Source organism: Crocuta crocuta, unplaced genomic scaffold (assembly GCF_008692635.1).
Source record: "Crocuta crocuta isolate KB4526 unplaced genomic scaffold, BGI_CrCroc_1.0 scaffold197, whole genome shotgun sequence".
NCBI classification, from domain to species: domain Eukaryota; kingdom Metazoa; phylum Chordata; class Mammalia; order Carnivora; family Hyaenidae; genus Crocuta; species Crocuta crocuta.
The window spans coordinates 8,310,204-8,324,153 of NW_027532002.1; the positions used below are offsets into that span (position 1 = coordinate 8,310,204).

The 13,950-nt window shown below is 41.8% G+C and overlaps 1 protein-coding gene across 1 annotated transcript in view; it reads left to right on the forward strand.

Annotated features, from left to right (window-relative positions):
* The window catches only part of JAZF1 (JAZF zinc finger 1), a 231,090-nt gene that overhangs the window by 28,697 nt on the left and 188,443 nt on the right, over positions 1-13,950 (forward strand). The gene's annotated exons all lie outside the window — the stretch shown is intronic.

Consider the following 13,950-nt stretch of genomic DNA (forward strand, 5'->3'; position numbering starts at 1 on the left):
AGAGAGAGAGGGAGTCACAGACTGAAACAGGCTCCAGGCTCTGAGCTGGCAGTCAGCACAGAGCCCGACGCGGGGCTCGAACCCACGAACCGCGAGATCATGACCTAAGTGAAAGTCGGACGCTTAACCAACTAAGCCACCCAGGCGCCCCTAATTAAGTTTATTTTTGAGAGAGAGAGAGAGAGAGCACGAGGCAGGGGAGGCACAGAGAGAGAGAGAGAGAGACAGAGGATGTGAAGCAGTCTCTGAGCTGTTAGCACAGAGCCTGATGCAGAGCTTGAACTCACGAACTGGGAGATCTGTGACCTGAGCCGAAGTCTCACGCTTAGTCTGGACTAAGCCACCCAGGCGTCCCTGAAAGGACTTTCTTAATAGACATTTTTATGACTTACTATATTGAATTTGGGGCATATTAAATTAAATATTGCTTAATTAAAATGAGCATCTAAAACGACGCACAGAATGGGACACAGCTTGTCTGAGAACCACTGTCTTCTACACAATGTGGTCATACAAGGTGGTGTCCTTTCCAAATTCTCCCTTGATCATGTAATTGATATAATTTGTTTTATTAGAACCGTTCTTTTAAGTGGGCATTTAAAACTTTACACGTCCAAAATAGAACTCTTGATCCCCCCTCCCCTGCACAACTCTCTCTGTCACACAACACACTCGTAAGCTCACTGTCTGTCCCCGCCCCCACGACACACCCTTGTTCTTCCCTCAGCCTTCCCCCTCAGTAGGGGACACTCTCCCTGCCTCGTGGCTCAGCCACTGTGACCTTCCTGCTCCTCAAGCGTGCTCAGCTCAGTCTCGCCTTCCCACAGGGGCAGGAGGCATCTCCGTGTCTGAGACGTTTACCCCTAGGTCCTTGTGTCGCCAGCTTCTGATTTTTAAGACTTGACATAAATAAGTGCTTCCTCCTCAGGGAGGGCTTCCCAGGTCACTCCTGATCATATCATCCTTTTACTTTAATATTGTTCTCGGCACTTTTACATGTTGTCTTGTTTATTCGTTGTTTGTTATTTTCCCACCTAGAGTGTAAGCCGTACAAAAACAGGACCTTGTTTGTTCCACTCAGAACAGTACCTGCCTGGTGTGTACTTGACCCTCCATAGATACTTGAAGGAAGGAGGGAGGGAGTGGGAGGGAGACTGGCCTTAGATTTTTCTTCGGAGGAGTTGGAGGGGCCCAGGTAGTATATAAAATGGACGCCTTCCTAAAAGTCGAATTCATTTCTAATGAAATTAAGGTTTTCCTATCGTGTGTAAAGAACACCCTTTAATAATACTGGGGATTTGCATTATCTGGACTCTCAGCATTTTTTTAATGTGTTGGAGTCTTCAATTTGAGCACTTTCTGAAAGGCTAACTTTAATCACATCAGACCTGCCATTTCTACGGGGCTTAGAATAGATTCCAAAATGCCAGAGAAAATTAAATGCAAAAAAGCTCCAGTTAATTAATGTTTCAGAATAAATTAATGTTTTCAGTCTGACTTTAACTGACAGGATTAGTGAATTTCAAAGTTAAAACTGCCACCTTTTCCTCATGTCTGTATTTTGTGCGGTATTTAGTCATTCTTGTTATTTACCTCCTTGGGGAAGAAAGGGAGGTACGTACTGAATGTATTTTAAGTTAAAATAAAAAACACAGTTGTACTCATTATTCTTAGGAGAAGAGGTTTTAGCATTCTTCGGAACTCGCTTTAGTTAGATGATAATTCCTGAATTTGCAAAGTTGGGAGCATATCCTAAGCATGTTTGTTGCTGCGATGCTTTGACAGCCCGAGATGAAGCTCGCATTGATGTACATGGTGTGTCCCAGGGGCTGGCTTGGCTTCTTACGTATTTCTCAGTAAATTAATTACAGAATGTTGGTGTGTGCATTGGCCACGGAGAAGGAGGCCCATTCTCATCTTGTCTGATTTATTTCTTGTTTATCCTTGGCTCTTGGACCATAGGAGAAAATTGGCAAAAACCTGGGCCATGTTTTTCTGATATTTTTTTCTGCTTCCTCATCTCTTCATTTCCTGAGCCTCTTTCTCCCTGCTCTCCCTGTTTGCAAGATTAATATGTCTATCTCATAAGAATATTCCGAGGTAATGAGATGATTGTGTGTGTGTGTGTGTGTGTGTGTGTCCCCGATGTAGTGCCTGATCCCAAACTTTTTTAAAATATTGGAATGTTCTCGGATGATTTTGGAGGATTTCTACACTAAGGAGGGCTCGATGTAGCTCTGAGATCTCTTTAAACCTTAAAACTCGATGGTCTTACATTCCATGTACTGTACAATCATGAATCTTTTAAAATTGAATATATAGGGGCTCCTGGGTGGCTCAGTCAGTTAAGGGATCAACCTTGGCTCAGGTCAGGATCTCACAGTCTGTGAGTTTAAGCTCTACATCAGGCTCTGTGCTGCTAGCTCGGATCTTGAAGCCTTCTTCGGATTCTATGTCTCCCTCTCTCTCTACCCCTCTCCTTCTTGTTCTCTCCCTCTCTCTCTCTCTCTCAAAAATAAATAAACATTTGGGGGAAAAAACTGAATATATAGACTGCCTCCCAATTTACCACTGTGTATTAACTTGTTAACACAAATATTTCACTATGGAAGTATAATCAATCAATGTGCTAAGCAGTAGGTTGTTTTTTTTTTTTTTAATTTTTAATGTTTTATTTATTTCTGAGAGAGAGACAGTGTGAGCAGCAGAGGGGCAGAGAGAGAGGGAGACACAGAATCCGAAGCAGGCTCCAGCCTCTGAGCTGCCAGCACAGAGCCCGACACAGGGCTCGAACCCACAAACCGTGAGATCATGACCTGAGCTGAAGTCGGACGCTTAACCGACTGAGCCACCCAGGCACGCCGCAGTAGGGTTTTAGAGATGAAAGAGATGTATATTCTTCCTTGTTTCACAAAAAGACTTGAGGCAGAGGTAAATGTTCATCATGAATATTTGCTCTTTGGGCATCATGCTTTACATGTACCAGGTACCGACAGTGAGACTGGATGCAAACTGCCCTTGTAAATGCTCAACAGGTCTTTTGTTTTAATACATGAATATATAATACATGTTTTGTAATTTCTACTTTTTTAAATCAAATCCAGTGGCAGGACAGTTTCCGGGTAATCGGGAAATCTGTGTGGTTGAACTCCAGCTCTCATTTAATCAAGAATTTACTGGACTTATGAGGTGTGCACATGTTTCTTTTCTTTTCTTTTCTTTTCTTTTCTTTTCTTTTCTTTTCTTTTCTTTTCTTTTCTTTTCTGGAAGTTTAGTTGATATTTGCAACTAACGCTTGGGAACAAGAATTTCAAACAGAGTTTCACAAGAAATAACAATATTATAGAAAGCAGATGTTACACAGTTTTGTTTTAAAAAAAGAGAGAGAGATTATCTACACTATTTATAAGTGAAAGAAAATAACAAATTCAGTGGTACAGTTTTTATCTTTTCCTTACTTTATCTAGTTCAGTTATGCAAATAAAATTATATGAATCATTTGCTTAACAAGTTCAAATCTGCATAGGTTCCGATTGTTGGAACCATAAATCCCTGAAAAATGAGTGTTTATCTAGGAGTTGTGTTAATCAATACAAGCACATTAAGAAGTTAGTTTTCTGTTAGGCGTCGTGGAGCCAGCATTCTTCCTTAAACCAGGCCCATTGATCTGGTTTTAAAAGGACAGCTGCAAAGCTCATTGGCTGAGCCTATTTTGGGCCAACGAAATGAAACATGGACACTAACAATATTAGAGTAAACCCGTTGAAAAAAAATCCACAACACATAAACTTGGCGACTGGGAATGATTATGGCCTTGAGTGATCTATGTGGACGGTCTCGCTGCATGGAAAATTCCCATTCTCCCCACCCTGTGTGTGGTGTGTTGATGTGTGTGATGTTGTGTGTGATGTTGACCTGGTGGATCATTCTAGTTGGGTTTCTCCCCCCTTTCTTTGTTTAGTTTGATTTGTAAGAATTCGCTGAGTTTCAGGGTTTTTTCCACTGGAAGAAAAGAGTCTTTTTGTCCCCTCATTTAGAGTTGTGACATTGTGACGGGGAAGTTAAAATTCCCAAATCTCTCTGTCTGTTCCTAACCAAGCACTGTCAGCGCACATGCAACCTGAGGAGAGAAGAAGAAGAAACGAGCAAGAGTTCTGGGGAGGGATATAGTTAGCAGACGTTGGTGATGATTTCGCTCTCCACAAATGGAGTGGACTAGCTGGCAAAAGTTCCCTGTCGCTGGCGGTGTCCTGGAGATTTGAGAGTTCATTTATAAGGCTTGAATTAAGGTAACCTCTCCATCCCACCTCACTCTCCACACTCCATGAGCCTCTGCATAAGTATTTAGAAAGAGAGTTCCTTTTGACCAGGTGTGGCGACCTGGGCCCCTTTCTTTAATGAAATGAACATAAAAGGAATAGACACAGACAAATAAAAATGGAAAATTCCTTCCCTTTCTTTCAGATGAAGAAACTGAGGCTCTGGGAAGTTGAAGTGACCTATCTGAAGCCACACAACTAGTTACTGAATTTGGGAATGAGACTCTGACCTCCTCCTCCTCCACTTTCATCTCAGAGCCTCCCCCTCTCTTTTCCTGAATCATTTTCAGAACAGTTTCTACGAACCATAAAACTCCGCTGAGGCCCAAATGTGTTGAAGCCCTTGCAGTGCCGCCCACATCAATCACTGAAGAACTGCTTGAGAATTACATTGAAATTGGCTTCATTAGTCTGGACAGATTCTTTCTCGCTAAGCAGATCCTTTAGATAGTTTCTTGAAATTCCTCAGTTTTGGATCTTATTGTAGAATTCACTTGCAAGAAAGCATGATATTTGTTGCGTCTGAGCACATCTAGTCTGGCTACTTTGTCTTACAGTCATAATTGTGTTTTAGCCAGAGGTAGACAGAAGGTAAGCAAGGTCTGCGTGTACCCAAAGGAAACACTCAGCAGGTTGATTTTCTCCGTGTGCCCTACCGAGGACTTGCTCAGCTGTGTGCTCTTCTCACCCGCAGGTCTAGAATCTTCCTCAAGTCACTTGGCCACTGCCACTGAACTGTGCACATAGGAGGGTGGAAAGAAGCTATTTGTGTCTGCTGGCTCCTGCTATACCTAAGGAGGTACATCTGTTCTTTAGGAGCAGATGATCTGTTACAGGAGTTGCTAGGATGTTTTCCGTCTTCCATACAGCTATGGATATTCTTTCCAGATGCTTCTCTCTATTCCTGACTGTACCGCCCTACCGCCTCCAGGAACACAGCCTCACCCCCAACACGCCACTCCCCAGAGTGTCAGAACAGAGTTCGATTCTCTAGCTGCCTAATAAAGGAGGGCAGGAGCCACCCGCCTGCATTGTGAAGGCGCTTTTCCTCCCCCTGTCGGGCAGGCCCTAGAATAACATGTCTACCACAAGAAAGCCAGAACTTCCTGTGACTAATATTCTTGAATAATATAAATGTCCCTGATAAACACCATGAGCCCATAAGAAGACGTTTCACTTCAGAAGGGTAGATATGTTTCAGTTTGTTACCATGTCAGTGGCCTATTCATAAATATTTATCAAGCAGACTCCAATCTGGAGTTCATTCCGGGCTGTACTGTTCTCTCGGTGGACCTTAGTGCATAAAAGAATCGTAGTTATTGGCAGAGAGCAACATGCTAAAACCACTGGTTGAGGACTTTTTTTTAACTTTTATTTTCCCCCATCGACAAAGAAATGGTTGTAATTCTCTGAGTAAAGTTGCAAAGGTCCTTAGTGATCATCTCACATACACGTACTTATAAGGAGGCGAGAGGGATTCAGTTTGACTCTGTATGTTACATGGTTAGATGGAAAGATAATCTTTTTGCAGAATTGTGATAAATACACATCCACGTGGTTAAAGACGTTTGGCGTGACAATCAGATTTAATTTTCCCTTTTTTCTTTATTTTTATGTGTTTACTCTTGCACATGCCTGTGGTCTGTTCTTAGAGTTTCCGTTGCTATTACTTTAGATATTGGTATCGAGAATTACTCAGGACAACACTTGAGTGCTTTGGTGGTGGGTGAAACCCAGAAGGAAAATGTAGCATCAGATTATATATTTTTTTGACTTACATGTTGTCATTCTCTGTACTCGCTAAGGAGCACAGGCTAACAATTTCTAAGCAGCAGGTCATAACTTCTCTCTCTACTTTATCTTCCAGTTTATGCCTCCTGTTCCCTCCTTCCCAAAGATAAAAACAAGAAACAAAATCGACAATTAGGAAGAGGAACTCTAGGCCTCACTTGAGTGGCTCATTTGCTTTTAAGAGTTTAATTTCTCAGGAAATGTTTTCTTAAAAAGTTAGTTTTGATGATGCCCTTTATAATCTCTTAAATTTCTTGGTTTTTTTTTTTCCTGATTTTTTACTTTACTTGAGATAATACCACCCTGATCTTTTCCAACTGCTTGACAGCTTAATTGGGTCTACGTGTCTATAATATTGCAATTTGAGGACAGTAACTGGTTAGCCCTCAGGTTCTCTGCTTCTTGTTGCAAGTTCCCCTGTCTTACCCGCTGTGATCATATTTCATTAATACCCAGGCTAGTACCAAAAAAAAAAAATAAATCATACTTTCTTTGTAGAAAGTCATGGCATGTTTACCTTTTATTTAATAACAAATTCCTTTCTGAGTGAGTAGGGGAAGGGTGATTTCTCTTTTGGTATTTCCTACGGTTCCTTGTTTCTGTTAAGGGGGCTGTGGCATCATTTGTGTATTGTTCCAGACAGATCATGGCATTTGAATTCAGAAGACCTGGATCCAGATTCCAACTTGACCACACACCTGGGTGTGGAGCATTGGCCAATCACTTTCAAGATTCGGCCTCCGTTCTTTTCATCTGTGAATGAAAGGAAAGGAGAGTTTGCCTCTGTTGTAAATCCTTTTTGGAATGGGGCAGGGTTAGGTATAATGAGAATATCTTCCTTACAAGGATGTCATGAATATCACATGCTACGTGACATAAATCATAAATTGCTGTATATATGTCACTTATCTTCTTTCACATTCAGTTTTTCAGTGGTAACTGACCACCTTTAAAGACTGCCTGCTCATATTCCCAATGATAAGCAGTGGGATATACTTATTTGGTCACAAAAGAAACCGAAAGTATTTCTTTGTGCTTCAAAACGTTCTTCCCCCTGCTGTTTGTTTTAAAGGCAATAGGACCCTTGTGTGCAAAGGCCTTGGCTAAAGGGAGGAAAATCTCCCCTTAACTCAGAGAACTCATCAACATTGCCCTGGGGTTGGACTTGGTTTTAGACGCTTTTTAGTAAAAACAGAATTATAGTTTCTCAGTTCATTGAATCAGTCACTTAAAAAAAAGATCTATATCAACTTCGTCTACGTGTGTGGTTTGTGTTTTGCCTGGAAGTCGTAGAGCTCAGACTAATTTGAAATTTATATTGTTGTGTTTTATTTCAGATGGTCAAGTGAAAGAGAATCCTTTTATAGATTGGTATTCTTGGTATTCTTATACATCAGGACTAGCTGATTTTAAAAAGAATTCAAAGTCCCCGTAGAGTATTGTAATTATACATTCAGAAATCAGGGCTGTTTCAACATCAGGAAGAAAAGAGGTAAATGCTTGCAGTTTGGCATTTGAAAGAATCCCATCAAGCCCTGGGGACAGCATTAACCATGTAGCTGGTGTATCCTTGACTTTGTCGCTAGGTTGGAGGGAGTGCTCTGTGGTCACATTGCAGTAATTCCCCTAATCTCAGGGCTCCAAGCCCTCGCTGCTCATTAGTAGAATGTCCTCTCTTTTTGAGGGCTTCTGCTTGCCCAGATAACCTGGTGTCCCCCAGATAATGTTGCAGCCCCGGTGTCTGTAAGGCCAAGCCAGTTCTGGGTCCCCTGGTGTCTTATAAATAATCAGAACCACCAGCTGCCGTCACCAGCCCTCTTTCCCCTGTCCCCTGCCACTTTACCAGTCTCAGGTTTATATTCCATACCACCCAGCAGGCTCCACATCCAGAGTCTGCAACTCCTGGGAAATGTGTTCACTTCTGTGAACTTCTCATCCCATAATAGAAGTGCAGTCAACGCCTGAGCAGCCTCCTGGTTTTCACTTCTAGTCACCGTTTTATCAAGTAAGCACCAAGTACTTTCCTATGTTGTGGGGGTAAAAATGGAAAAGGTGAGCTAGAGGCTTATCATCTAGTGTGCTTCCGTGACTAATATAACCCACACATAGGTAGATCCCGGGCTACATGCAGTGTGAAAGGTGTTAACAGTAACGTTTTCAGAAAATAAAGATGGAGGGGCACACGGGTGGCTCCGTTGGTTGAGTGTCAGTTGATTGACTTCCGCTCAAGTCATGATCTCATGGTCTGTGAGTTCAAGCCCCGTATCAGGCTCTGTGCCAACAGCTCGGAGCCTGGAGTCAGCTTCGGATTCTGTGTCTCCCTCTCTCTCTCTGCCCTCCCCCACTCATGCTCTGTCTGTCTCAAAAATAAATAAACATTAGAAAAGTTTAAAAGAAAAAAAAAGGAAATGTGCTCAGAAGTGCTGAGCACACACCTGTATCTTAGATGCTTAGCATCGTGGGTGGAGCTGACGAAAGGTGCCAGGCATGGCATGGGAGGCAAGGAGACGTGGTAAGAATGTGTGTTTGGGTTGCTATAGCCCAAGAATGGGCCCTTTGTGACCACGCTCCCTTCTTCCCTGCTAATGACACTTGCCAGGTTGTAGAGTCTCCCCATGATCAGAATCATCCAAACTCCGGTTTTAAAACTTCAGTCTCCTTGTGTTGGCTCTGAGATCTCGCCCACAATGCATGAAGCACAGAGGCAGTTCTGTTGCTTCAGGGATAGCTTTACCTCATATTTTAAACACACCAGACAGATTCTCGTTAAAGTGCTGGTCGGATTTCACTTATCACAAACACAGGAGGAAACCCGATCGGTGAATGAGGTAGCGGGCCAGGCTCTCGCAAGCTGTTGTCCACCCTAACAAAATAAAATGTGCTGTTTACAAACACACGAAGGCTGAGAATGCTTTCAGCAGAGCACAGCTGGGCTTCCTTTCTTCTTTCTCTTTCATCAGTTCCCAAACTTAGAAGATGTATTTATTTTCTGTAGTCCTTACAAAGAATGCCCAATAACCCTTTTTAAAAATTTTTCAAGTGGCCTGTCTATGTATTCTGTTCTTGTCTAGTTCTTCTCAGTGCTTGTTTTCTTTCTTTGGTTTCTATTCAAAACATGGAAACTGTTTATGGATCCTTACAGAGAAGTCACGGTGTCCATGTGCGGGTTGAAGAAGAGGGAAAGGAGAAGATGAATGTGTAAGCATGTGGTAGGAGGGGAGGGGGCGAGGGATCATGCTGTAAGTAGTGTATTTCACAGATTTTATTTTTACAAGTGCGGGATAAACTTATACACAGGCCGTACTCAGAGCGTACTTGTAGATATGTCGTAAAGATTAGAGAACCAGCCCCCAGTCTTCACTTATGGGTATGTGAGACACTCCCAAGTGCTCTTGGAGAAGCAGGGCCTCCCACGTGTAGGAAGAGCATCCGCATTCTCCTATTGCAAGTTCCCCCATGATGCAAAGCCAAAATGCCTGCCTCTCCCCAGACGATCTTTATCAGAGAAAACAGGCCCAGTTTCAAAGCGAAAAAGTCATACATTCACACACACACGCATACAAATGGTGGACTCTCCAGTACAGCGTCTGTGACGAGGGTAAGGTCTCACTGGGTCATTCTTCGCCCTGCTTTCTGCTTCCCATCCTGAGAAGCTGTCAGGGGCTGAAGCGTGTGGTATTTGGAGGGGGGTGTCTTCCCACAAAATGCCTTCTTATTCTTCTGCCCATCATCCACTCACCATCCATCATCCCTCCCTGCGTGTTGTTGTTTTTTTTTTAAGTTTATTTATTTATTTTGAGAGAGAGAGAGAAAGAATCCCAAGTGTTCGATGCAGGGCTTGAACTCATGAACTGCAAGGTCATGACCTGAGCTGAAGTTGGGTGCTTAACTGACTGAGCCACCCAGGTACCCGCTCTGTGTCTGTGTTTACTTTCTGTGAACGTTTGCTGTGCATGTGGTCACACAGGCAGAAAATGCCATCGCTAAGCTCCTCCCCTCTTGCCCGTTTTGGCCTCTGAAGTCCCTTCTTCAGAAAGTGTGATTCCTTTTTCAGGATCTAATGAATGAAGCTGCCATCATTAGAGAAAGGATAGAAGGGAAGGTGGACCTGGGATTGGTGTCTTTATAGCTCTCAAAGGCTCCACCTTACCCATTGGAGGGATTGAGGAGATATTTATGGACCTGGTAGATGTAAATACACTTTACATATAGCAACCCAGCTCTGCCAGGAAGAGAGGTATGCTGGGTAATTAAAGAGGTGCCAGTGAACTCTGGTCACTTTTCATGATAACTTGCCCTTCTTCGTATGACACGTAACATGAAAATGAAAACAAGTAATATATTCATCTGGATATGTCATAAGAAGGTTCGTATCCTCATCATGGAAACAGTTTAGGTCAGACTTGACAATCGTCTTCATAAATGTTTATGAAATTTACTATTGGTCAGGACCAAAATAGAAATGAAAACTTTTACTCTCTTCTCCTCCTAAACCAAAAGAGAGGGAGACAGTATTTAAAGGTTAAGTTTTAAAAACCAACACAAAAATATGAGAAAACTATTTGAAAGTCAAGATGGTGACTGACGACCTGTACGTCACATTGTAAATAGCAGAAAGGTCCATTGTAACTCATGCACTTTTTTTAGCGCTGGAAGTCTCAAACTGACAAATAGATAATGTGAAACTTACAAGACCTTCCTCCCTTCCTTCCAAAAAGGATGAAAGCCAATACTTGGAAGTATGGACAGCACTGACTTAGGCAGCGTTCTCTGTAACAAGTCTACTGACCTTGGAGATCTACCTGCACAAGGCATCATTGCTTTTCTGCGGAAGGCACCGCTATATCTTGGGTGGTGTCGTTAAGCTCCATAACTGCGAGAGCCAGACTGAAATTTTCCAAGTCTCTCCTTTTGGCAGTAAACTCGCCGCAGAAACATCTTCAGCGGACAAGACATTTTAAAACTGTTTATCTCTCACTCCTGTCCACATTGATTTGTTTGTACTCCGGGCCTGCCTTCCACAAGCCTGTAAAATTTCGGCTGCACGACAGTCAGGGCTGAGGCTGCATTCTATATATGTATATTTAAACTGAACACTCCTCTTCATTTCTTTTAAAAACATTCTCTACCTTGTGCCAACCGCGCAGAGGGCTCTCGTTCCTTCTTGGTTTGCTCAGATTTAAATCTAGGGATGCAAAACCCACAGTGTCCCTTGTCCGTGATCTCTGAATCTCATGCTTTTACATCCTGTTGTAATGTAGTCAGGCTCCATTATTGTCTTGCTGTTTGTTAGAGCTTGAAAGTAAAAGTGCTTTAAACTGGATATAACCTGAGGTCGGCGCTCCCACCAAGGAGGGCCCTGTCCCACTGCCTTTATCGGACTTTCAAGGAATATGTGCTTTACTTAGACTCAGTCTTCCAACTGACCTTGTGATCTTCTCTCCACTTAGAAATGAACTCCAGTCAGTACTTAGGTAAACATATACTTCTCCGCCTTGCCAGCAAATGTGGTTCTGATTACTTCAAATGAAAATAACAAAAGTGACATCACTTTTTTTTTTTTTTTGCTTTTGTACAATTAACTTGTAAAAGGTTAGAAAAGATCTGAACACAAGTTGAAAAATAATTATGTCTCGTTGCCTCAGATTTAAAAAAAAATGGTTCTCATTTCATATAGTACCTTATTTCCATGGCATTTCGTAGATTTCCCCACTGTAGTCTTCCACTCTCTGCTTAGGTATTTCCATGGTCTGCAGCCTTTTTTATCCTCCAGGCACCTGCTTAGGGTACAGAAAGTCAGCATCTGCCTTTAACTTCCCAGATGGGCCCAGTATGCTCTGTTGCGTATATGTGATAGGTGACTATTTGAGAGGATTTTTAGAGGACTTTCCTTTTCATCTGTTAGCAATTCCTAACAACAAAAAGAAGTGTCCTGTATCAGATACTCACTCTCGATCGCACTGCCTCATCATCACCCTCTTGCCTTCATTCTTAGAATATTTCATAAGTTTCTGCCAAAGTTTTCTGAATAAGACATTGCCATACTATTTAACAGTCTAGCATAAAAATGAATGGCTGGTTTTATAGGAGGTAACTTTGACTTGGCAGGACATCGCAAGAGAGAGTCTTATGCTGGGAACAGTTTTCCTCACGGGGGCCATCCTCTAAAAGGATTCAGCAAAGTCCCTTGAATTACTCCAACCCCTACCAGTGAAAGAATGCAAGGAGAGCATTTCAGGAACATGGATATTAACAAAAGATGTTTGCATCATGCTTTGAGTTAGATATATTGTTTTAAATCCTTCCCCAAATAATTTTTTATCTTACTATGTAGAAATAAAGGGGCACCTGGGTGGCTCAGTTGGTTAAGCTCAGGTCATGGTCTCACGGTTCTTGAGTTCAAACCCCACATCGGGCTCTGTGCTCACAGCTCAGAGCCTGGAGCCTGCTTCAGATTCTGTCTCTCCCTCTCTCTCTGCCCCTCCTCTGCTCATGCTCACTTGCTCATGTGCTCTCTCTCTCAAAAATAAAATAAACATTAAAAAAATTTTTTTTAGTAAACCAACTTGACAATAAACTATTTAAAAAAAAAATTTTTTTTTAAATAAACAAGCGTGATGGGCACCAGGCAGGCTCAGTTGAAAAGGCACGTGATTCTTTATCTTAGGGTTGCAAGTCTGAGCCCCTTGTTGGATGTAGAGGTTATTTAATAAATAAGCTTTAAATTTTTTTTTAAAAACACCTGAGCAACTCATGGGTTTTTATGTGCCCAGAAAGCTATCGAAAGTGAAAATTCTTGCTTTAAGTTAAAATTTTCCATTTTATTTTCAAGAAGTATAGTTCTCACTGTTTGTTATTCATCTCTTCCCAACTAGAATGGAAGGTCCATGATGGCTTGGATTCTTTGTATTTTTAGTTCACTTCTGCATCCCTGTCACCCTAAATGATGGCTGGCATTTAATAGACACACTACATATTTGTCGTATGAATGAGTGAGTGATTGCCTAGCATTATTCACCAGCACTTGATAGAGTTGTTAAGGCAAAGGAGGTTTTCCAAATGAGATGGCAAATTCTGTCATTATGTGTGATAATTATCTGCACTGATATTATTACACTAATACCAACTACTATAGGAACCTTAAGAATACAGCCATAATGTGGTTTGTACCATTTTGGAAAGTAGCAATAACATGGTTAACGTAAGTCCACAGATAATATTCAAGTGAACTCTTTGGTCCTCATATTTTTCAAAATCCTTCTGCTTAAACTGTAATAGTTTTAAGGAACAATCATTTGAGCCTATGCCTGCTTTTTTTTTGGAGAAGGCAACAAGCAATAAAATACCCGAAGGTTAAGAAAAAAAAGGGATGGGGGCACCTGGGTGGCTCAGAAGCATCTGACTTCAGGTCAGGTCATGTTCTCACAGTTTGTGGGTTCAAGCCCCACGTCAGGCTCTGTGCTGACAGCTCGGAGCCTAGAGCCTGCTTCAGATTCTGTGTTTCCCTTTCTCTCTGCCCTCTTCTGCTCATACTCTGTCTCTCTCTCTCTGAAAAATAAATAAACATTAAAAATTTTTTTAAAAAAGGGATGATGATGACTCAGGCAATTTAGATTTGGCCAAATAATGTTACTTTGCAGAGTGACCTCTGATATTAGGTTGTTGGTTCATATTGAACTTGGGCCTCTTTTGATGAAGGTCATTCCCAAGGCCTTTGCAGTTCCAGAGACCAAATTTTCAAATAAATTGGCAAATATAGAGAGTAAACAAAATTCCATTGTAATGTCTTTGCAATCAACTGGATTTTATAATGTAATATGCTCAGTTTAGAAATAGACTC